At 37.3% G+C, this 26,766-nt stretch overlaps 1 non-coding gene across 1 annotated transcript; it reads left to right on the top strand.

Moving 5' to 3' along the window:
- Positions 1-22,116: 22,116 nt before the first annotated feature.
- On the top strand, positions 22,117-22,279 carry LOC142869623 (U1 spliceosomal RNA). Its single transcript, XR_012918218.1, has one exon. It is a non-coding gene; the product is annotated as a U1 spliceosomal RNA (small nuclear RNA).
- The last annotated feature ends 4,487 nt before the right edge of the window (positions 22,280-26,766 follow it).

Raw genomic sequence — 26,766 nt, 5'->3', positions numbered from 1 at the left:
AGATGGCACAATCGAAGTAGGTAATTGAAGATTCTAATAAAGGGATTATTTACAGAAGGCTGGAATATTTGTGGTGTTTAGGGAAAACAATAAGGAGTAAGTAGTATAGCCTTCTGGGCCTAGTAACACCCTAAAGGAGCAAGGGGTGAGAGCATTTACTAGAGCCCAGAGACAAACACTGTATGGAGAGGGTTATCTGACAGGAGTTATGGCCTGAGATAAAAGGAGGGAATCAGGGAAATAAATACCCAATCTTTACTTTTCTCCCACCCTCAGATCTACTGCTATCCCTCCCATTGGCCAAACCCAACCGAAGGCCAAAGAAAACCCTTTATATCAACCTCTTAGGAAAGGCATGTAGCAGAATGCAGATGGGAAGAGAGGGGCTAGAGGGAGGGGCAAATGGAATATATCCAGTACAGAGGGGGATATAGGATCCAGGAAATGAGATCCACTAAAGCACCAAGGCAAAATGATTTCTCAACCTGAAGATGAAGAAAAGTCCTGGATGACTACGATGTAGGGGAATCCAGGTTGGAACAAGACATTGGAGAATGACAGGATGAATATCATAAAATTTAAGAACAGAAAGAAAGTAAAAGAGAAATCAGTTGATTTCCTGATATGTTTAATGTTCTGAAAGGATACTCACAATTCTTCCTAAGAATTGGGAAAATAATTTGCCATAGATGTATAGCAAAGTAAGCAAAGGAGACAATTATTAACTGAGGGAAAATACAAAGTAGTACCAGAAAGAAAAGGCAGCTGTCTTCATACTTAGTTTAACTATGAGTAATATGTATATAAATGTCTTTAAAATCACAGAGTATTCATCTAACGATATGGAAAGATGAGGGGATGGGAAATGGAGAAATATAAATACATATGTGCCCATGAGTGTGGAGGTGGTAAATAGTTATTTCTAAATGTTATTTAGAAAGTAGTGTAAATACCAGAGGAACCACTTATGGTGATGGTTAATTTTATGGGTCAACTTGACTGGGCCATGTGGTACCCAGATATTTGGCTAAACATAATTTCCGGGTGTGCCTGTGAGGGTGTTTCTAGAAAAGATTGGCATTTGAATTGGTGGACTCCTAAAATAATTGGCCCTCCCCAATATGGGCATCATCCAATCCACTGAGGGCCTGAACAGAGCAAAAAGGTGGAGGAAGTTTGAATTAATTCTGCCTGACTGCTTGAGATAGAACATAATCTCCTCCTACCCTCAGCACTCCTGGTTCTCAGGCCTCAGACTCTGACTGGAATCCACACCATCACCGGCTCTCCTGGGTCTCCAGGTTGCAGGCAGCAGACAGTGGGACTTGGCTTTCATATTCACATGAGCCAATACCTTAGAATAAATCTCTTCCTATATCTATATCTATGAAGATATCTAAAGTATCTTCTTGGATATATAGACATAGATATATTCTATAGAAGATAAATATATATATACTTTTAGATATACAGATATCTGTACACCTTCTCATATATATAGATATATTCTACTGAAATGATATATATAGCTTAGATATATATATATATGTATCTTCTTAGATATATAGACATAGATATATCTACTGGAAATTAGTCAGAGCTCTCTAGAGAAACAGAACATGAATGTATATATTCTGTTTCTCTGGAGAACCCTGACTAATTCACCAGCTAAAAGCCTTGAAACAGTGATTCCTGGGGAATGAGGGAGGGGGTAGTTTGTGGGGAGGGCTGGGACCAGGGGCTGCGTTTTTCATCACAAGTCTCATAGAACTTTTCGGCTTTTTAAAGTATGGACATTCATTAGTGTGGTAAAAATTTAAATTAAATAAAAAACACAACAAACTGAAGATGCTTCTTTTGTTAAAATTAACTTAAAATGTGGCCAACACCTTTAAAGTAGTATAGTGAAATAAACAACAAGACCTTGTTTGTTCCTGTCTGGTTCCAGTTCCATGATTTCCAAGTTTCTTCTTTTCTATGTTCCAGGTTTCTCACATTTTATTAAATACAGATTATTTTGCTAACTTCATAGGGAAGGAGGAAGAACTAATAAAAAATGATTGATAAGCATAAAGAGGGCTGAAAAGATGAGGAATCTAGAGCAGGTCATTTTGGCTGAAAACTGCTAGTATGTGAGATATGAAAAAGAATGATACAATGTAGGGATTTTCTTCAGAAATCTCCTTCCTGGAGACAGATTTTTTATTAAACAAATACATTCTGCAAATGCTGTGAAGTCTAGCAACAACCAGAGTGGCCCTTCAAAGTATTTTATTGGCTTGTGAATTCAGTATTCAAGACAAAACCTGCTTAAGGTAAAATATAACAAAAACAATAATAAAAGCTAATAATAATTGAGCAGTTGCTACGTAACGCGCATTGTGCTGAACCCTTTATTCACATTACATTATTTAAATCCTCACGACGATCTTCCTAGTTAGGCTGGACTATTTTCCCATTCTACAGATAAAAATCACCTTTTAAAGGATGAGTAATTTGATTAAAGAAGTGGCAGAGCCTGAATTTAAACTCAGATTTGTTACCCGAAAGTTCCAGTGCATTTTGAGTAAAACCAAAAATAATAATCTGGGGGCTGAGGGTGGAGAAAGGTTAGAAATCACTATGGCTGCCAAGTCTTAAGACAGACAGGGGCCTAGGAGTAGAAGAGAAAACTACAGAAAACCAATTGAAACTACTAAAGAGTACTACTACTTGACAGAAGAATGCCACAGTAGATTGTCGCATGAGCACTACTTGAATAAACTGAAGTATGTAAATCGATTCACCAAACATTTATTGAATGACCTGAGTTGGTCACTGAGTTAGGTATTAGTAATGTAAATTCTTAGTTTTTATACAATAATGTAATATACTTAGAAAAGAGGAGTTTGATGAAGAAGTGCAGAATTGGGGCCTTTTGCTATCCTGATACTTAATATCATTATTCAGTTTCTTAGAAGAAATTAATTCCTCTAGTATTAATTTGTTAAACTATGACTATTTCAGCAGAGGGCACTAGGTAACCAAGATAGTTTTGAACTTTAGGTGGCAAAATAGTTAAGAAAGCATCTTCCTGAACTGCATAGTCATGATTTTAAAAAGCATGTCAAATGTTTCAAAACTGGATAAGCCATGAACCAAAGAAAAGGGGTTTGAAATAGGAAAACTGGCAAGACCACTCAGGTCAATATTCTAGGTGCTTACACAATTAGAAATTATTTTTTGAGTGATTTTGTTTATAAAATGATTTCCATTACTTATTAGCAAGCCTCTATTAGGGCCAACAGGAAATGTCAGTTTAGCACCTAGTACTTAACAGGGATGGCTTAGGGCAGTGGAATAAGTCCTGGGCCAGAAGCCAAAAATCTAGTTTGAGAGCACATCCCACTCTCCCCCCATGCCATTTACTAATTATGTGACCTGGGGCAAATTACTTAATCTCAGTTGCCACACCTCTAATATAATGAAAATTTCTCCCCTGCTTATGAATATGAGATGTGCTGCAAAATGTTCTAAATACATAAGGTATTATTAACGTATAAAAGGTCAAGCTGTTAGAAAAAGAAATTCCAAGCACAAAATGCAATCTTACATAAGCCTTTTAATTCCAGGCCTGTAATGATTGGCTTTGGAATCTTCTGGCATTGGTACATATATCTTGTTAGTCCAAATGGAGATAAAAAGCAGAAACTTGTAGTCATAATTTCCAGCCCCTCAGGATTTTACAAGTCCCTTTTCCACATTGAAGAAGAAATACAAATTAATTTATAAATATTTGCTAAAAGATCTTTTTGTCATGTGATCATCTACTGTCCTCAAACTCCCATGAGTTTGCATAGAGAAATTTCCCAGTTTTTAGCATCTAGCTGCTATGCTTTTCATTTTCTTAGACACCCTCACACACACAGTGTTTGCATGCCTGATTAGTAGTATGGTCACTCATCATCACTTCCAAGTTGCCTTTATGAGTAATGTTTCCATAAACATATTAATAGGGTATGATTATATTCTATTTATGTGTGGGAAAACTAAAGAACAAAAAGATCAAATGACTTGCTTAAAATGATATAGCATCAACCATGGCAGTTTGCTTTCTAATAATCATAGAACCACTGAAAACTATGGGAACCACATAGAACTACAGGAAAATTAGCATTCCATCTTATTACTCTTTTGTTTATTAAATCAAAGGTGTCTTGAACAGTTACTACATGCCGGGCCCTATGGGAGGTGCTAGAGATAGATTGGGGGGGGGGGAGAAAGACAACTCAGTCGCTACACACGCATGGAGCTTATACCGGGGTGGGAGTGGGGTGAGGGGACAGACCAAAAAAGTGAGGAGAAAAGTAAAATAGTTGTGAACATTTTGAAAGGGAAATAAACAAGAGGTTAAAATAGTAAAGAACAGAGGAAAATTCTCTTGGAGAAGGTGTTCAGGAAAAGTCAGGCCAAGAAACGATGCTGACATTTCAGCTGAAAGCTCTGAAGAAAGGCATCGTTTGGGGGGCTGCAGCTTTCCTGCAGAAGCAATTAACAGCAGGTGCAAAGATCCTGAGGCACTGAAAGAAAAGAAAAGCAGATACTCTGAGCATGTGAGCAAGGGGAGAGTAATTTGATAATAGGGTTGAAGAGTTAAGTTGGGATCAGGTTATCCTGGGTTTTGCAGGGCGGGGTAAGAGTTTGTATTTCATTCTAAGTACAAAGTCACTGAAAGATTTTAAGCAGGGAAATGGCACCATTGGATTTGTGTTTCAAGCAGATTGTTTTTGCTACTGTGAGAAGAATAGATAGGACAGGAACAAGAATGGCAACAGGGAGATAAAATGGGAGTCTGACACAACAGCCCCTGAGATAGATGACAGTGAACTCAACAAGGCTGGTAATGGAGATGAAAAGTTGTTCATTAATTTGAGATGTGTTTTAAGACGTGTCATATTCTACTGGTTATTAGTAGTGTTTCTATGCGTAATATACATTGGAAAAAATTCAGGATATAACCTTTTCATTTGACAGGGTGAGATCTTTTAACTTTCTTTCAATGAATTCAGAGCTCTTATCAAGCACTTTAATCAATTCACTATATATTAAATTGAACACTTTCAGAGTGTATAGTAACAAAATTTGAGAGAAATCCCTCTTCCTTAAAATGCTTACCAGTTTGGAAATAAAAATCTTCCTAAATAAAACAATTAGAAAATAACCTATTGTTTAACATAGTGCTAAATTGTACAGGGCAAAGAATAAGCCCGCCAAAAGAACAGAGATTTAAAAACATAATTTGGACCATCAAGGAATCCTTTACAGTTTCAAAATTGGAGATTCTTTCTGGGCTTTTAAGGATAGATAAGGTTTAGGCAAACCAACAAATTCAGGCACAGAAAGTATTTGAGCAAGATCATTGTGGCAGATAATCTTGGGGGTTTCTGCTCAACTCAACATAATGCCCCTCTTTTCTCTCAAAACTGACCCTCCCTCCACAAGAGTGAGCACCTGGGAGCCATGTTTTTCTACATGATTCCTTCTCTTGTGGCAAGATCGATTAGACTGCACTGGATATTGGACTCAAACCAAGTCAGGCCAATCAAATTTTCTATCTCATCTAATCACCTCAGGGAAATTCAAATTAAAACCAAAATGAGATACCACCTTACCCTGTCAGAATGCCCATTATTAAAGAGTCAAAAAACAATAGATGTTGGCACAGATGCAGTGAAAAGGAGACACGTATACACTATTGGTAGGAATGTAAATTAGTACAACCTCTATAGAGGACAGTGTGGAGATTCCTCAAAAAACTAAAAATAGATCTACCATTCAATCATGCAATCCCACTACTGGGTATTTCCCCAGAGGAAAAGAAGTCATGCTATCAAAAAGACATCTGCACTCAAATGTTTATCACAGCACAATTCACAATTGCAAAGATATGCAATCAACATACGTGTCCATCAACTGATGAGTGGATAAAGAAAATGTTACACACACACACACACACACACACACACACACCATGGAGTACTATTCAGCCATAAAAAGGAATGAAATAATGTCTACTGCAGCAACTGGCTACCAGAACTGGAGACCATTATCCTAAGTGAAGTATCTCACTTAGATACTTCTCACTCATGAATGGAAAAACAAATACCACATGGTCTCACTTAAAAATGGGAGCTAAAAGATGGGTATATATTTTCACACAAAGTGGAATAATGAACATCAGAAACTAAGAAGGGAGGAGGATGGAAGGGAGTGAGGGATCAAAAACTACTTAATGAGGACAACATGCACTATTTGAGCAACAGGTACACTAAAATCCCTGATTTCACAACTATAAAATTCATCCATGTATCAATAACAACAAATTCTATCTCAGGAATTTGAGATTGGGATTCAAAATAGGCTGGAACCGTAACACATAAAATCAGGAGCCATAGATGGGCAGACCAGTGGGGAAAGCCAATCTGCAAAGAGATTTCTTGATTCTAAAACCTACTAGGCTAGAGTCTCCCACTGTATTCTTGTCCTTGAATTCTGTGATAAGACACCATATCCTTAAAATAATTTCCCTTTTTGCTTAAATCACCTTGAGTTAGTTGGTGTTACTTACAACTAATAAACCTTATTCAAGCCCAGTACAGGCATGAAAATAAGAATGAGCACGATGAAGAAACAGGACTGACTGTAGCAGAAGATTATTTTATACACAGAACATTGAGTAAGGAAGAAAAACTATAAGGCCAGGCAGCTTCTTTATCAAGCATACCTTAGTGGAGGGCAATAAACAGCATACCAGAAGAGCAATGACACCTCATAAATACTGATACCATAGAGTCTTCCAACAAAGAATGTAAATGATAATGGCAGACAGGAAAGGGAGTCATAAGTCAGGGACTCATACCTTCAGGTGGAAGTGTTAATTTCTGGAGATTAATTTGGCTATATCTAGCAAGATTCTTAAAATAGATATAGTACTTTAAACAAACAAGGATTTCTCAAGTCCTTCATATGTATTAGGGACATGTCTAGGTACTGGAAATAAAGTACTAAAGAAGAAAGGTCAATTGTTTGCCCTGTGGAACTTACATCCTTGGAGAGGTGGAAGAGGAAGAAGAAATAATAAATAATAAGTTAATTATAACATGGTCCATAGTTTCTAGTAATTTAACAAAGTACATAATTAGAGGTACACAGATGTAGGCACAAGGTTGTTGACATATTGCAATGTTATTTACAATATCAAAAATTGGAAATAACCTAAATGTTCAATAATAAGAAATTTATTACATAAATTATAGTGCATCCAAATAATGGAGTATTGTGCTACAATTCAAAATATTTTTATACAGTAATAGCTAATGTTCATTTATTGCTTACTATGTATAAGGTATTGCTATAAGCGTCTTATATATAGTAACTCATTTAATAAACATAAAAATCCTGGAGTAAGTATTTCATTATCATCTCCATCGTAAAAGTAAGGGAGCTATGACACAGAGAGATTAAGGCTCACACAAAATCATACAGCTAATAAGTGGGAGAGATGAGATTTGAACCCAGAGATGAGTTTGAATTTAAAAGCTGTGCTCTTAACTCTACCATCTCCTGAAAAACATCCCAGTATGGCAAAATGCCCATAATGTAATTTTAAGTGAAAAAATGCAAGATATTGATCTAATTTCTTGTGTAATTTCTTAAAATTAAATTATGTATATATTTTACCCAAAAAAAAGATTAGAAGGAGAAATTCCAAAATATTAATACATTATTTCCCTGAATGGTAGGATTACAAGTTTTAATTTTCTTATCAGTTTTATATTTCCAATATTATTTTGTACTTAAAGTGGATTACTTAGTAAAGGGAGTAAAATCTGTGCTGTGGCTTAAAGAATGAAGAGAAATTAAGTAAGAATTAGGACAAAAGTAAATGTGAGAAGGTCTCAGGTTTGCTACTATAATCTCTATAGTAAGTCAGAAAGCAGGGGAAAATCTAACTTGTAGAAGCTGCATCTTCCAAGATATTTTTTAAAAAGACATTTGATGACTGACATTTAGAGCATTTGTAATTTTTTCAAAATGAAACTGAGACCATGAGAAAGAAGTTGACATGTTCACAGAAATTAACTTGGAGCTGAAAAGAGGAAAAAAAATTCTTCTGACACACCGGCCACTTGTCTACATTGCTAATATTGAGAAAAGGTTTTCTAGCATTAAAAACGAATTTTTGGCAGAGTCTTTTTGTTAAAGAAAGCATTAAGATTCTCAGATCGAATTGCAGAATGAATAAGGGTGACTAGACATCTTTTCATTTGTATTGTCAACCATTTCTAAAATACCTCATGCTAATATGTAGATGAATCAAATTATTTAAGAATTGTTAACGCCTGTTATCCTGGAAGTCTCTGACAATAATCTGGCAATGGTTCAGAAAAGGAAGTACTAATAGAAAAAGTATTATCTTAACATCTTTATTTTTGACACATTTTTTATTCTCTGTAGGAGTTACTTGACACAGGAAGACAGTGAGCCATTATATTTCTCTTTCCCTGTTATATTTCCAATCACATAATGCACTTTTCTGAAAGACGTCTCTAAAACCAAATGAATAAAATTGAAAACATCTTTCCAGGAGGCCCTAAAGTAAAAGAATCAGTAAAGATATGTCATGGAAAAATTAATGTGATCTTTGTAATTCCTCTCTGTTCTGACATTTATTCAGGAGATATTTGTTAAAAGCTCAGAAGGACAGGACTCTATGATGGAAAACTCCATTGTATAGACAAAAATCGTGGCTCTCAGTTTGTTCCCAGTAAGAAGATAAGTAAACAACTATATACAATTCAAGGCAGGTATGATTAAAGTGCTACAAGTGATATAAACCATATTTTAAACAATTACAAAGGTGGGAAGCATTACTTCTAGGCCAGTTAATTGAACTTAGCTATGAAGAATGGTAGAAACTAAACAGACAAAGAAAAGAGGCAGAATACATTCTAAGTATTCTACCAGGTGGGTGGAGGTAGAAAACCACAGCGTGCATTAATGTTGGTGCTTCAACATAAAGGATTTTGAATTCCAGACACACTACAGGAATATACACCCTCAGTTCTTATACCCTATTCAGCTCCAAGAAGCTGAAAACTAGGTCAACAACCTCCAGGCAGGAGATTTGAAAGACTTGTCACAAACATCTGAGTTGTCCAAGAGAAAAGACCAGAAAATATCAGCATTGGGGTGTTCCTTAATATAGTGGCTAAAGCAGCTCCCTCTACAGGAAATTTCACAGTAGACAAGCCTTACTCATGGGCTCAGAGCTTCCAATCAGCTTTTTAATGGTTTGAAACCGATGAGCAAAGATCACAATTATCTGAAGAAAGCCTCTAACAAATATGTGAAAGTAATTTGGAGGAAATGACTATGTGGAGAGAATACTCCAAAAAGAAAACACTCGTTAAATACCCTCAGGGAAAAAAGAAAAAATATTGCCTGCGTAAAACGAAAACATGATGCCATACAAAATGAACGTTTATGATGCAAACAAAACAAAATCCCCAAAACAGCTCTTGTATATTAATGCTTTACGAACCTAAATGAAAAATTCCATATCTGAAAGATTACATTGAGAAAAAGTAAGTAGAACTGAAAGCAGAGATGGAAAATGGGTGGGGGACAGAGGTGAGGTTTTAGAGGAATAATGCAGATGGACCAACATCCAAATAATTACTGTTCCAGAAAGCAAGAATAGAGAAAATGAAAGGAGAAAAAATCAATAAAAATATTCAAATTGAAGGATGTGAGTTTCCATACTGAAATGGCTTATATGGTGTACGGCACAACAGCATTAAAATAGACTCATACAAAGGCATATCATGAAATTTCAGAAACCTGAGGACAATGGAAAATGTTATAAGCTTCCAGAGGCAAAAATATGGCATATAATATAATCCAAATTAGAATAATTTTTAGACTTCTGTGGTAGGCAGAATAAGATGGCTTGTAAGGCTCCCCACCCTGTAAGTACCCTGTACAATCTGTGGTACTATGAATGTGATTTCACTACCAGAGTTAGGTTATGTTACCATGGCACAGTTGACTTTAAGAAAGACTTGACCTGATCAGCCTTATGAGGGGCTGACAGGATGCTTCCTGGCAAAGAAGCTTCTCAATTGCTGGTTCTGAAGATGAGGTGGGGCATAGGGCAAGGAATGTCCCTGGCTTACAACCCAAAAGAAAATGGTGATCTTAGTCCTATAACCACAAAGAACTGAATCCTGCCAACACCCTGAATGAGCTTTGAAGCAAATTTTTTTCCCAGAGTCTCCAGACTTAATCCAGATACCACCTTTATTTTAGCCCTATGATACCCTAAACAGAGAAGTCATGCTGTGCTCAGATTTCTGCCCTACAGACTGTAAGCTAATAAATGGGTACTGTTTTAAAGTGATAAGTGTGTGGTGATTTGTTAACAGCAATAGAAAACTAATACATCTTCTCAGTAGCAACAGTGGAAGCTAGACAACAATGGAAGCACTCTCAAAATTCTGAAGAAAATGTATTTCTAACCTAAAATTGTAACATATACCTAACCACACTACTAATTAGCCATGGCAATAAATTAAGGACATTTTCAGACATACAAGGTCTCAAAAAACTTTACTTTCCACGTACTCTACTAGTGTGTGTTTCACCAAAATTAGGAGAAAAATATAAAACAAGAAAGAGAAATATGTTATATACAGGAAGAGATGTGAGAAGAATCCCTAAGATGTTAGAGAAGGGAGATCTCGGGATGACACATACCAGACAAACTAATCCCCAGTGGAGCTGGTTAGAATGTTCTGGAGAGGTTTTCCCATGAAGACTAAATTGCTAGAATACCTAATATTTCTGAAGGAATGGAGACTCAAATAGTTGGCAGATAGCTAGGGGCTGAATTACTGGTAAGTATATAGAAAACTAACCATACCGCAACAGCATCAAAAGGATGGTTATTAACCACTTCCGTACAAGCGCCAACCATAGTCGCCAGCCACAGATGAACATGCACAGCCCAGCGGTGAGTACAGTCGCCAGCCACAGATGAACATGCACAGCCCAGCGGTGAGTACAGTCGACAGCCACAGATTAACGTGCACAGCGACTTTAGCCAACAGCCGTGATATGACTTTTCTAATTTTTCATTTATCAAAATAAAATTGTGAACATTTAAAAATAACGTAATGAAAACATGTATGCATATGTTACCTATTCTGATTTACATTACAAGTAAAGCTGCCTGTAAAGTAAAACAAGCTTTCAGTGCTTTCAAGCTTTCCTCATCACACAAGAGCAAAACGGACTCGTCAATGCGCAGCGCAGACCGCCATGCGGCTGTGGGCGCGGCTGTGGGCGAGGTTCCCCGGCTGGTGAGTGCCGGACCGAAGCGGTTAATTCTAGTGGAAACAAAAAGTTGTGCAAGAATGGTTGTCATAGTTTATTACTTGGCTTAGTTGTTAATAGTTTTTATGTATTTGTAATAAAACACTATCTATTGATACTTTCAACATTATGATATAACTCTAATTAGAGTCTAAGCAAATGGGAAGTCTACAGATACATTATAGGAACTGGGAGATGAAAGGTAAATTCTCATTTACCACAACAGGATGTCAATAAAACCTGAATCTCAAAAATGAAAAAGTAAAGCCGGGCGCTGTGGCTCACGCCTGTAATCCTAGCACTCTGGGAGGCTGAGGCGGGCGGATTGCTCGAGGTCAGGAGTTCGAAACCAGCCTGAGCAAGAGCGAGACCCCGTCTCTACTATAAATAGAAAGAAATTAATTGGCCAACTGATATGTATAGAAAATTAGCCGGGCATGGTGGCACATGCCTGTAGTCCCAGCTACTCGGGAGGCTGAGGCAGCAGGATTGCTTGAGCCCAGGAGTTTGAGGTTGCTGTGAGCTAGGCTGACGCCACGGCACTCACTCTAGCCTGGGCAACAAGTGAGACTCTGTCTCAAAAAAAAAAAAAAAAAATGAAAAAGTAGAAAGACAGTATGTGTACAGATCTAGGAAACCAAATGAATTAATTAAAGAGCTAAAAAGTGTTGCCTCCAAGGTGAAGAAATGGGTGAGACGGGCTGGGGACTACTGGTTTTAGTTTGAAACCATTTGTTTCTTTAGAGGCTTATGTATCTATGACGAAAATAAACGCCAAAAAAAGAGGGGAGTAGTGAAGGGGTCCCTACAATTTAATCAGATCCAAATGGCTTTCTTGGGAGGAAAATGACAACCCTCTGATCATAATAAAGTTTTTTCATGTTAGTATCCACTTTAAAAGGAAAAGAGGGTTTTATTTTCTGCCCTAAACAATAGAGCATTGTTGCAAATCTTTGAGCAGAAGAGATTCATTCCGTATTGCAAGTGGACAGAAAGAAGTAGATTGAAGCTATCTGTTGGAAATAGACTCAAAGGTATTTGGTGACTGATTGCTAGAGGGATGGGGGCAGATAACAGAGGCATGAGGAAGGAGAGAAGATTAAAGGACAGTTCCATGGTTTCTGCTTCAGAGTACTTGGGGGGATGGTGTTACTCCTTTCTGAAATGAGAGATGTAGAAGAGGAATAGAATTGGAAACACAGAAAAGAATGCAAATTATATCTGAGACATGATCAAATAAAGTATTATGGGACATTCAGGCAGTGAAGACAGGTATAGAGGACAAGCGTTTATAAGAGATTTAACCTGGAAAAAAAGAATCAGCAATGTAACAACATGAACAAGATGATGGGGGAGGAGCAGGAGAATCCTTCCCTAGGGACAGGCCTGCTTTGATAAACCTATTCAGAGAGACTAGACCTCAAAAGTCTATGGGGGCCGGCCATGGTGGCTCACACCTGTAATCCTAGCACTCTGGGAGGCCAAGGCGGGAGGATCGCTCAAGGTCAGGAGTTTGAAACCAGCCTGAGCAAGAGCGAGACCCCATCTCTACTAAAAGTGGAAAGAAATTATCTGGACAACTAAAAATATATAGAAAAAATTAGCTGGGCATAGTGGTGCATGTCTCTAGTTCCAGCTACTCAGGAGGCTGAGGCAGAAGGATTGCTTGAGCCCAGGAATTTGAGGTTGCTATGAGCTAGGCTGACACCAGGGTACTGTAGCCCAGGCAACAGAGTGAGACTCTGTCTAAAAAAAAAAGCCTATGGGAAGATTGACAATTCTAACTTAGAGAAATGGAAAAGCACTAAAGAGGAAGGTGTGTGAAGGATTAGGAGAGAATGAGAGACCCTGTGGCTGGTAGCATTTGGGGGCAGGGAAAAAGTTGTTCCACTGGGAATTTAAAGTCATTTGTTGTGTGATGTGCCTTGTAACTCTTCACCTTTTTCTTTCCATAAAACCTTTAGTAAAAATCAGCTTTCCTTCTCAGTATTTTGTGGAGCAGATTTGGAGTGGGTATGGGGGGAGATGTGAAAAAAGAGACATTGTGTCTCAAGTCGTTTACAAGGAGAAGCCATACATGATCCATGGAAGGATGGCTGCTTGACTACAGGTATCATCAGTATAATGTTGGGGAAACATTTGCAAATGTCTCTGGTGAAGACTAAAACAGAGCAGTACCCCCAAAAATCACTGTGACAGGAGTTCATCACAATCCTGAAAGACACAATCCCGAACGCCATGATCCCAAATGTTGAAATCCTGAAAGAGCAAAATCCTGAACATATAATTCTGTAAAAATAATTTAAAAAATTTTTAAAGATATTTATTTAAATTTTAAAAGAGGGTTTATTTGGGAAACAAAATCATGATAGAATGCTTCATAGTCCACTTTATGCAATAAAATAGGCAATAATACAACATACATATTTTGGTAAGCATAAACAGATATACTAACAAAAATCACAAGGGCATAACAGTTAGGAGCAGACGAACTGTATTCATAAAGCAATAGCTTTATATACTTTAGTAATCAGAAATGCTGTAACAGACAACCTAAATCTTTTGATGAGATTGGTCAAAAACCTTGATGGGTCGCCACCACATATGCAGTCACCCAAAGTGCGGAGATCTTGAGAAATTTTATCTTTCATAAATGCAGATGTACAAAAAGGACGTCTTTCCATTTGTTGAGAAAGTTTCAACATTTTTACATGCACACACAATGCTTACACACAAAGCCAATCTTATAATAATGTGCTTTGTGGAGGCAAATTTGGAGAAAATGCATAAAATGAATTAGAACTCTCCAAAAGTCTTTACACAATTTATACCTCCTGTACTGGAAATGATATGAAATACATAGCATAGCAAGTTGTAAAAAATAATGCTGACAATTTAAAATAGTGAGTAGAAAAACAAAAGAAAAAAAAACACTTAAAAGAAAATCAACATATGAAAAAGCATATTACAAGAAGAGATTATGGACAATGGCACAGAGGTAGTCCATAAGAGCTGGCTGACTTTCACAATCAGTAATTACATTTTGAAGTCTTATATTGTGATGAATAACTGCTTTTTTTTCTTTTAGGACATGGATGTCCTCAGAGGATAAGTTCAGATTCATTTTCTGTGTAGCTCTTTCTGTTTTTGAAATTCTTCTATGATTCCATATACATGGACATGAGCATTCCCTATTAAAATTTCCCATCTTCTGTGCCATGCTTCTGTGCTGCTTTGGGCACAGAAATCCATTTTGAATGCATTCACATACAGACCACAAATTCAGCATAAACGATACTAGTGATCTAACAGCAACACTGTCAAGGGTTTTCTTATCCTACCATATGCACAATTATTTTCAAACCAGTCGGTAATTTCACTGGCTTCTTCAGGCAAATGCAGCTTTAATTTATTAAAAGCCCCTGGAAAGTCATCAGCGGGAAGGAATGCCAAAGCAGGCAAATGACTCATTTTTAACCTGAAGTTTTCATTGTTGCCTTATTACATGGCCAATCTCCTCATGAATTTTTCGCCGAATGCATTGGGCTAAATGAAAAAAACAAACTTTACTGCTAACACTTTGAAATTCCCTTCTAGAAACCTTGATTACACCTAATTCCAAATCTGTCATTATGGTTTGAAGATTCAATTGAAATCCATTTTCTTCTGCAAAGTCCACCAAATTTTCAAATAAAGGTTTAAAAAGTGCTTCACTTTTTCCAGTCATTAACATGTAAATAAGCAGATAAGTTCTAGAAGTTTTGGATCCAACAGGGGCATGAATTCTATGTAGTTCATAAAAAACAATGGGGACAGTTTTGAAAGCACCATTCATTAGCCAAAGAGAAGCATGCACTAGTTTTTTTCTATGCTAGATTTAGTGGTAAATACAAGAAGTCTATCTTCTTCAACAAATTCCTAATGAAGAATAGTTCACCATTTAATGTGTTTTGTAACACTTGGAAGAACCTCAACATCAGCAAGTGGCTTTGGTTCAGAAGGTCCCTGAGGTAGGTGGATTTTTTTTTACCCTCTGAGAAAAGGCAGTTTCTGAAGGTAAACATGGTGCAGCATATGAAGGGGCAGAATACACAATTGGATGATTTGGCGGGGGAGATTTCTTGTATTTTTCACCTGCATTTTCACTTCTTCTAAGCTCTTCAAAACACTCACTGCACTTATATTTGGAGAATGGTTGTGGTCTATAAATGTGGAGGTATATGCCGTCCATTTGATAGCCTGATTATTGCTCAGCAGTTGTGATTAAGCTATTCTCTGCTTTCACAGTGTCAACAACAATTAGCTTTTAAACTTTTATCTTTCACCATTAGGTAGCCTCATACACTGAACTTACCACAGCCTTTCTTCAAGGGAACAATTTCACAGATCTCTTCCATTGTGTTGTAAGGAACACAGTAAAAAAGAATGATATTTGGCTTCCCCAATACCAAATCTTTATTAGTTAGGGTTCTCCTGAGAGGCAGAACCAATAGGATATGTGTTTAGATATATGAAAGGGGACTTATTAGGGTAATTGGCTCACATAATTATGGTGCCTCAGAAGTCCCATGACAGGCCATCTGCAAGCTAGAGACCCTGGGATGTCAGTAGCATAGCTCAGTCCAAGTCTGAAGGCCTCAGAATCAGGGAAGCTAATGGTGTAACTCTCAGTCTGAAGCCAAAAGCTTCAGGACCCAGGGTGCTGCTGCTGTAAGTCCTGGAGTCCAAAGACCCACAAGCCTGGAATTCTGATGTCCAAGGCAGCAGAAGAAAAGTCTGTCCCAGCTGTCAGAGAGAGACCAATTTGCCTTCTGTATTTGTTCTTTCTGGGCCCCTGGTCGATAGGATGGTGCCCACCAACACTGAGGGCAGTTTCTTCACCTATTCCACTCCGACTCACACACTAATCTCCTCTGGAAACACTCTCACAGACATACTCAAGATAGCATTTTATCAGATTTTTAGGTGTTCCTTGATCCAGTCAAAATGACACCTAAAAGTAAGTCCACAAGTCCACTCCTTGTCAACTTGGCATCCATACACATCTCCTTAAACCATACCTAATTTCTAAATATAACAAGGTAATAGTTCCACCTAATGTGATACAACTATGTTATGATTGTGATTTTCAGGATATTAGATGTTAGGGATTTTAGACCTTAGCGATTTTGATCTTTAGAGACTTCAACATTCAGTATTGTATCCTTCAGGATTATGATCCAAACCCCTTGAAATTATATTATACATTAATTTGTTTGTTGTCTGTCCACCTCATTCTAAGGTCAGCTCCATGAGAATAGGAATTTTTTCTTCTTCAATACTTTAATATTGTACCTGTCATGTAATAGGTACTCAATAAGTATTTCTTATCAAATGAATCAATTCCTATCTTGTTTCTACTTTTTGTCAAAAATGATCTTTGGATTAAAATAAGTAGGAAAAAGCTGGTTGAGATAGAATTCAAGTCCAAGGAAGGGTTTTCTAAGGAATGATAATTGCTATCATTTATTTGAGTGCCAAGTAGGTACCAGAAACTATGCTAAGCAATTCACCTACCTTATTTAATGTAATCTTTAAAGCAACTATTATGAACCCCCGTTTTGTAGATAAAGAAGCTAAGTTCCGAAAAGTTGGGGAACTTTCCCAATCTGGTCAATATTCAAATCAAAGTTCAAACCCAGGTCTCAGAGTCTGTGTCCTTAAACACTCTGTGATTTGACTTCATGAAATTAAAACAATATTTCTGCACCATATTTAAATTTCCTGGAACCAAACCAAATTATCTACTAGGATCCCAAAATATTGAACTGATTTTTGTTAATTTTTAAGAAATTAGGAAAAAATGGGCTAGGTATTAGAAAGCTGGTGATGGATATGTGTATTTATTATCTTTAAGAAGGATGAACTGTATAATAGGACCACAAAACTATGTAATTTAAGTTGTACTATGTATGTAACAACTTTGGAATTTGAAATACTTTTAGACTAGGCATTTCAGCTTGTACACCACCTACCACTTCCTGTTGTCTTCTCCTAGCCATTTTATGTATTTTGATTTCCTGCCTGCCCCCCAAAGAAACTACAATATGTAACCCCTAAAAACCACAGAAGCCTGTTCCAGGAGAAATTTGAGGGCACACACAATGTTTAGGATTACTTTGAAAAGAAGTAGTAATTGATCATTAAGAGCCAGCAGAGGTTATAGACTCATAAGACTAAATTCATTTTCTAAAACAAAGCTATTACATGTATATTGATTCTAAATGACAAGGAGGTGCTGGCGGCAAAAAAAAATGTGTAGATTTGTTTTAATCCTACATATCTTAGAGGCAAGTAAACCAGAAACTGGAAAGAATGTTTGCCCCGGGAAGGGAATGGGAAGGCTGGAGGACAGAGGAGGAAGGAAGACAGATTTTTCATTGCCTATCCTAGAGTACCTTGTGAATTTTATAGCCCTAAGATTTCACAGCTGATGGAGCCCTTATAGACACAAGGCAGGAACCACTGAGCATATGGAACAGAATGCAGCCAAATGAACCTAACTTTCAAAAAAGTGTACTGATGATTCTCTGAGATGATGATGCTAAAACCATCTCCCCAACCTTATTATAACACAGAAAAACCAACTGCCTTTGTTCTCAATTACCACATGATGCTGGATTCAGCTGCCTTGTTGGAAGTGAAGCTCAGTTGTTCCCAACACATGACTCAGTGGCTAGTTGGCTTCACAATGTATCTTGTCACGTTGAACCCAATTAACTCACTACCTAACAAAAACTTACTCCTCCCTCTTTTAAAATTTTGATTATTTGACTAATGTTTTTCGGTTTCCCAACAACAATGGAAAACAGATTTTTAGGCTATAAAGCTCCTCTCTCTTCCTTTACCTTCTGCTTACCACAAACTTGAAGCCCAAGAAAACAGAATTAAAGTTTCAAATCATTATTTCCCTTAGCTTTTGTCTTGAATGACTTTGAAATGTCTTTCCTTAGAAAATATTGAACTCAAAACTTTTAGCAATAACAAAAGGTATCAAAATATTTTACTAAATATCTCTACCTTTTCCAAGAAATAAAATGTAATTATTAGTGATAACATACATAAACCCTAAGTTAGAGGAGGGGAGAATAAGAGAGGTAGAATAGGCTGGAGATGGAAACATTTCAGATCATACTCTATTTTTCTCAATTTTTTTAAAGCATTGCGAATACTTTTGTTGACAATAATTTGTTGACAATTTTAGAAAATGAAGTATAGAGGGCCGGGTGCGGTGGCTCACGCCTGTAATCCTAGCACTCTGGGAGGCCGAGGCGGGAGGATTGCTCAAGGTCAGGAGTTCAAAACCAGCCTGAGCGAGACCCCGTCTCTACCATAAAAATAGAAAGAAATTAATTGGCCAACTAATATATATAATATAAAAATCAGCCGGGCATGGTGGCTCGTGCCTGTAGTCCCAGCTACTCGGGAGGCTGAGGCAGGAGGATCGCTTGAGCCCAGGAGTTTGAGGTTGCTGTGAGCTAGGCTGACGCCACGGCACTCACTCTAGCCTGGGCAAGAAAGCGAGACTCTGTCTCAAAAAAAAAAAAAAAAAAAGAAAATGAAGTATAGATAGTACCACATATTAATTCTATAAATATTGTAATTATGTACTAATAAAAGTTTGTTCTCTTAGCCAAGCATGGTGTGTGCCTGTGCCTGTAGTCCCAGCTACCCAGGAGGTTGAGGCAGAAGGATCACTTGAGCCCAGGAGTTTTAGGTCACAGTGAGCTATGGTGATGCCACAGCACTTTAGCCAAGGCAACAGAGCAAGACCTTGTCTCAAAAAATAAAAAATTAAAAGTTTGTTCTTTATATGTTAGTATAGCTAAGTCACTATTTTATTCTTCCTCCCTAAATAGAGTAGTGAGAATTTTTGACTATTCATTTTCTTTGCTCTGTTAACTGACATTGAAATACATGTGAGTGTATTGTTTCTCCTAGAAATTACAGTCTTTAAGCTTTCCCCAATTTATTACTGTAAACCTAGACATAACTATTTTGGCTTCATATTTAAAACCTAAGAGAATTGCTTACCAAAGAAAATATGCCCACATGCAAAGATAACATGGAATAAAATAGTCTAATTCCTAGAAAGTTTATCCCATTCATTTTGTTTCTTGGAGGCTAATTATTTAGTTTATGGACTAAACAGGCCTTTCGTTCCTTTTCATTCCGATTATAGTTGCACTTCTGCATTGAATTGTGTGTTTTCTCCTCCCCATAGGTGTCTAGGAGACATAAAAGAAAGAACCAATATTTCAGCTCATGAACCCTCAAGAAGATACTTCGTGTGGTACTATTAATACTTTATGTAGTGGTCTGCTACCCTAACTTCTGGGTGTATGGATTGCTGGCACACAGTTGCAAAAGTCTGAAAAATGCCACCTGCTGAAAAGAGGCACTTCGCTGAAGTCCTGTCCCCAGAAGGTCATGTCCTTTCCTGGGGATAGTTCTGATCCAGCAACTGGTCAACGTGAGGGTAAAAAGTTCTGGCCTCTTGCCTCAAGGTGGGACAACTCTGAAGACACTCCCAGTTCCAGACATTCTGTGGGGTAATCTGAGGCCGCTGATGTGATGGTGTCACAGGTCAACTTCTCCCTCTGCCCTTACCCTGCCCTTACTCTCTTAGAGGTGTTGTCCCTATAACAGAGTAACTCGCCAGTAAACCTTTCTTGCACAAATCTCTAACCAGAAGTCTGCTTCTGGGGAAGACAGACAAATGGATTGATCCCCCCACCACCATACCACCTCTTCCAGCAGAAGGGAATTGATTTATAGTGATATGTCTGTGCTATTTTCCTCTAATTTGCCAGTCTTGTTTTTTGTTCCTTTTAAGTTCCTGCAGTGGCATGCTTCAGAACCCCATTAAGACAGAGGGTCCTAACAGTAGCAGTAAAGTGAAAGCTGAATTATTTCTTGCCTATTTTATAGCTACCCAAAATAACATTCTTGACTTCCTCTGTGAGTTAGAGGAAAAGATAAAGTCCATGAAATTAATTAAGGCTAATTGATCTCCATGGAGATCAAACTCATGACCTCGGCATTATTTTGCCATGCTCTGCTCAACTGAGTTAATAGGCTCAGACAGAAAGTTAATTATAAAAAGTGAAATTTAAAGACTATTTCTAGAAATCTTACTATGCCTGTTAGTAAAAATCATCAAGAGTAATCTAAAGATTGTATATTTGAAAGGTTTTCCATTTCTCTAGCAGATGCTGGATGAAGATAGCAGATTGACCACATGAAATTATCACCTCTTCTACCTAAAACCCCACTAAAATTAAAAAAGAACTTAAACTTGCTCAAGACTGACATCAGTGAAAGGTCTGATACCTGGAGCTCAACCCCCCCCCACCTCCAAGAAAGGACCAGGGCAATGAATAAACAGCTGAGATTTGCCTGGACTGTCAAAGAGCAAGTGTAGAGCGCAGCAGGCGAGTGAGGATGCACCTGCAGTGACTGCAAGTCCAGAAGGGCAGCACGGAGGCACCTGGCCCCTACAGTCTCATCTCCCCCACACAGATTGAGTCAGCCTGGAGACAGGAGCGTAAAGGTAAGCAGAGGATCACCACCAACCTCCACTGCCACCTCAAACATCTACCATCCATACTACAGGAGAATCCCACAGTTCTCCCAATCCCTGAGCCCCATTCGGAGAGCTGCCAGGACTTCGTGGCAGCTGCATTACCAAGATTAGGAGCACAAGGTGTGCTCTCATGCTGCACTCACCCCTGTGAGCCAAGCTGCTGCAGCAAGGCCCCATCCTGGACCAGAGCCACCTCCGGAGGAGGCCAGTGGCCACTGCACCTTTCCGGCACTGGAGCTCCCACCCAGTCATCATAAATGAAGTAAACAGAACAGAGGGACCCCAAGATAAACACAGGAAGAAGAAACTCCTTTTAAAACTCTGAATCTTTCAGAGAAGTAAGAAATTATATGATAACCATTTTTATTTTTATTTTTTTATTTTATTTTTTTCAGAGCTGGTGCAGGTACATAACCATTTTTAAATTAAAACAGAATGCCATAAAAAAAACCCAGAGAACACAAAAGATATCATAGAAATTAAAAATGCAATAGCCAAAATAACAGTATAATTAAAAGAATTCAAAGAGAAAGTTAATGAAATTCCCCAGAAAGCAGAGAGGGGTAAAAAATAGGAAACAAAAGAGACATAGAGGATCAATCCAGAAAAGCCAACATCCAAGTTGTAAGTTTCTGAAAAGTAAACTGAGTAAATAGAGAGGAGTAAAACAATATTGAAATCATACCAGAAAATTGCTCAGACCTAAATGTCAATAGTCTATAAATTGAAATATCCCGTATACCCTGAACAATGACTGAAAAAACAAATAAACAAAAATTCACACAAAGTTGTGTCATTGTGAAATTTTAGATAAAGAAGATTCCAAAAACTTCCAGAGAAGAAAAATGAATCATATTCAAAAGAGCATGAAAGGGAATGCATCACAATTCTGTTATCAATACTGGGTGCTAGAAGATAATGAAGCAATGCTTTCAGAATTCTGAGGGGAAAATGCCTTTCAAACCTGAAGATAAATTAAAGACATTGTCATGTTTTCAAAGACTCAGAAAATTTATTTTCCATCCAGCTTTCTCTGGATTTTATTAAGAATATACTCCAACAAAAAAGAGTTATATATGCTTACCTGGCTGGGAAGACACCATGATCACAAAGGTGGTTTTCCCAGGACAAGGCTTATCCATTGCACTCCAGATGTGCTGACCCCTGAGATTTCCCCAAATGTGGAAGCTCCATTGCATAATTTGTGCTAGTGGGGGACTGTGTTCACGCTCTCCTCAAAAAATAAAATAAAATAAAAAAAAAACAAAAAAAAAAGAGTTACAGAGCAAGGCAAAGACCCATCAAATCCAGGAAAGAGTGCAATGCAGCACTGAAGAAGCAGGCCCAGAGAGCAATCAATATAGACTGAAATAAAAGCAGTTTCCACATATTGAGTCTCTGGGAAATGAGAAAACGAATTACTTTTCTGTTATATAATGAGCATTTGGGGAGAAACTAGTGAAAAGTGGGTTATGACGATAATTAAACAGTTGTAGCAACTTGCTATGGTCTGAATGTGTCCCCCTTAAAATTCATGTAGAAACTTAATTTCCAATGCAACAGTGTTAAGAAGGGGGGATTTAGGAGGGGATTAGGTCATAAGAGCGCCTCCCTCAGGAATGTGTTAAAGCCTTTATAAAAGAGGCTTCACAGAGTTTGGCCCTTTTTGCTCTTCTGCTTTCTTTCCACCCTGTGAGAACCCAGCTAGAAGGCCCTCACCAGATGCTGAATGCTGGTGACTTGATCTTGGACTTCCCAGCCTCCAAAACTGTGAGAGATAAATTTATATTGTTAATCACCCAGTCTGAAAAATGTTGTTACAGTGGCACAAATAGGCTAAGATACAACTTAAAACTGTTTTTAAAAATAGTTCAAGAGTTGCAGAAAGAAGAAATATAATTATAGCACTGTTTGGAGCACTGCAGTGAACAATATTTACATAGACATAAACCCAAGTGATTAACTAAAAATTATATATACTAGAACTAAGGGGGAGTGGGTAGAGGGATTGTAAAAGGGTTTAATCCACCAGATTGCAAGTTCTACAAAGTCAAGGATTTGTCTGTTTTATTGCCTCTGGCACCCCCAGCCCATAGAACAGGATCTGGCATATGGTAGGTGCTCAACCAATATTTGTTGAATAAATAAACCCTTTCTACTATGCCAGGAAGGCAATAGATGATGCCTATCTAAAAGTGAGAAATCAAGAAGCAGCTTTATAAAGATATCACCGAGAATGTGGACCTAAATGCATAAAGAAACAGGTAAAATGGTCAAAAAAAAAAGTGATTATTTCTGAGACAACCGATAATTTAGAGCGGTGGGGCAAGAAACTACTGTTTGTCTTTACAACTTATTCAGTGCTATTTTACTTTTTAAAATTATGTGTACTTTGATTTTTTTTAATGAAGGAAAATAGATAAAAGTTTAAGATGAAACAAATTTTCTCCACTTTTTAAAAAGAAAGTACTGAGCAATAGAAGCTGAAGACAAAATGATTATGGGTCCTTTACTAAGAAAAATATGTCAAACAAAATCCCACTTGCTTTTTTGGCACCTTGGCAATCAATTTGTTAGAAAACATAAGGATGACTGAGCCTATAATATTTGAATTATAATACACTGCACTGTGATAGCAAGTGCTTATAATGGATTTAGGAAATGCATTAGTGGTGATTTATTTTGCACAACTTCTGATTTATGAGAGTAGGCAAAGTTAAATTATGCTTTACTACATAATTATGGCTATTTTAAATTATTGTATTTTGCTGAGCAAATGATCTATTTATTCATTTGGTCATGTTAAGAAATCTAGGTTTTTTTAAAATGGAGCAAATACAAGATATACTTGATTAATTTACTTGCCTTAGTTTTGGTGCTAAAGCTTTAACAATTTTTATGTGTTCCTTTCCCCCACCCTAAATTGGGTGTTTATCACTTTCTTTTTCCTGCTAACATTATTAACACATTCTTTTTAGATTCAGCTCTAGTGGGTCCTTTGACCATAGTTTGTAAAACAAAGCATGGACTTTGGAATCAGGTAATGTTAGGTTCCTATTAGTTGCCAATTCTGTTGTTTATTAGCTTTGTGAATGTGAGCCAGTTACCTAAACTTCTCCAAGCCTCAGTTTCCTCATCTTTAAAATAAGGACACTAATACTTACTATATAGTAGGATGGTTGAAAAAAGTAAATAAGAGGTTAGAATGTAGGGTAAATGCCTAGTAAAGTGTCTGGCATATGACTTAATAAATGGCAGGTAATATTATTACTTAGGTTTTAGACATTTTGTTTGGTTTTGTGACATATTTTTCTCATCTTCCCATAAGTTTACCTTATGACATTTGTATGTATTCTTATTTTACAAACTCAATTAAAATGAATTAAAATTTGGCTTTCAGGATTCCATGAGTCTCTTTGAGGTTAATGGTGTTATTTCCAAACCAAGGGACTGGGAATTTCTGCAAAGTGTTCACTGCATGGTGATATGTGAGTAAAGAAACTAATTGTTAGAGGTAAGTGATGGACACCTGGGATCTTCATTATGGCATTCTATCTGCTTTGTATATATTTGAAAATTTCTATACTAAAAAGCTAGAATAAATATGAGTTTGCAATAAAGAAAAAGGCTGTTAAATCAGTTTCCCTGAGCAAAGCATGTTTGGTATATATTCTTGATTGTTTAGTGACTCAACGTAGAAAAGGCCATTTTCTTGTAAACATTTTCCTTTGTAAATTTTATTTCTGTTTTTGTTTTCATTAAAGAGAGCAGCCTGAAAAACAATAATGAAGATTTAATCTCTCTTCAGCTAAATAGGCCTTGGCCTGCTACACACCCGAATGAGGGAAACTCCAGGGAAATATAGATAAGAAGCAAAGTGTTGATGAGTCAGCCTGTAGCACACTTTCTCTGCATTGATTCTAAATCAAAGCTTCAGTTAATAACTAGGTCTGTTTTGCTGCTGAACTACTTGTCTTGGGAGTGACTGTAAGATTGATGGCGTAGCTATTAATAGACTCCAACACCTCCTTCATTTTATGGTGGGGTTTGTTGCAAAAGTCCAAATGTTGCTTGTGGAAACCTAGGTAAGTCATTATTTTCTTACTGAAACTCCATTGGTGGTTTTAGTTAAATAAAAAATGATGCCTACTTTCCTGATCTAAACTATTTGACCGGGTTGTTGATACATCAAGTTGTGCCAAGCCTCGTCTTCTCCACTAAGGCTGTGTTATGCTGGTCCTTCAGGTGATTCATCTACTATAGACACGTAAAAATTATAGTTCACATGGTTGCTGTAAGAGTTAATTAATGTTTGCTGTGTACTTTATGATCCTCAGATGAAAGGCACTAAGGAAGTGCAGTGTGTCTACATAAAATAATAACACCAGTATATATTATAAAGAATGTTGGAATCTTTCTGAATGAAGTGTAGAGTATTAACTTCAATTTATCTTTGTTAGTGTTTGCAGAAGAGTCAATATTTAGAGGAATATAATGAAACTCAAGATAGTTTCAAGTGTACATGTAACTGAAAAAAAAAAGGTAGTATCCAATAATTCTATTGTAGAATAAGGAAGCCTTTTGCTTCGGGACACCTAAATATCAAAAAGAAAGAATTGAAAAGAAAAAAAATATATGCTCAATATTCAAAGAAGGCAGCCTAAAAACAGTAATGAAGACTCTTGATTCTTGAGATTCTTTCCCCATTGAGATAAACATTCATTAACTGGCCCAAAAGAGTTTATCAGAAATATTCGACCTGATTTTACTCCTCATACTTTTACATGTGGGTGGGAGAAGACAGTTTAAAGAAAGAGAAGGAAGAAGAGAAAATTGGGTAAACATAAACACCAGTGGGCACAGGAGAAACCCAAGAGATATTTTGAATCCATCCTTCTATTTCACTCCTCCTAATAAATAATGCAGACCTAATAATATTTGTTTCCAAGTATTAGCTCTTCCTATCCATTCCCCTCTGCCTCTCTCCAGTTAAGTCCCTCAGCATGTCAGAAACGGATTACCATAGTGGCCCCCTGGATGTCCTCCCTAACACACTGTCCCTCTGTGTACCAAACTTGTCTTATCTACATTCCCTCCCTGCCTCTGAAGGTCTGCTGTTAAGAGGCCTCACTGCATCTATCCTGCAATGACTCTCTCTTCAATTGTGTTGTTCTCCTTGGAAGTACACCCCTTGGCATGATCTTTATACCACTGGGACGTCCTATCTTTCCCCCCTACCAATATAAATTTAACCCATTCTTAAGGTTTCTAATCAATGACCTATACCAGCTCTAAGTAATCTTTATCTTTTCTGATCCTTTTGGCTTCTGGGAACCTAGAGTTTGTATTACAAACTTTGATGTTTGTTGTTCTTAGTTACCTACATAATGAGGCTGCAACCTCCTTGAGGGCAAGGACTGTTCTTTATACCTATTTTGTGTCTCACAGACTGAAGCCACCTACAGAGCTTCATCAATGTGGGTAAGAGTTTTCTTTTCTAATATCCAGAGAGCTACTGAGACAAATGCTGGACATGTCCATCCAGCCCTGAAATGTTGATAAAGAATTAAGTCTGAGAACAAGGGCCATCAGGTTGTGTCCTCTGGGATAGGAGAAGGAATATTTAATTAGTCATGCCCAAAGCCTACAGGAAATACAGGTTGAGTCTCCCTTATCCAAACTGCTTGGGAGCAGAAGTGTTTCAGGTTTCAGATTTTCTTGCAGTT

Source organism: Microcebus murinus, chromosome 2 (assembly GCF_040939455.1).
Source record: "Microcebus murinus isolate Inina chromosome 2, M.murinus_Inina_mat1.0, whole genome shotgun sequence".
NCBI lineage: Eukaryota > Metazoa > Chordata > Mammalia > Primates > Cheirogaleidae > Microcebus > Microcebus murinus.
This window is presented reverse-complemented; position numbering and strand designations above follow the sequence as displayed.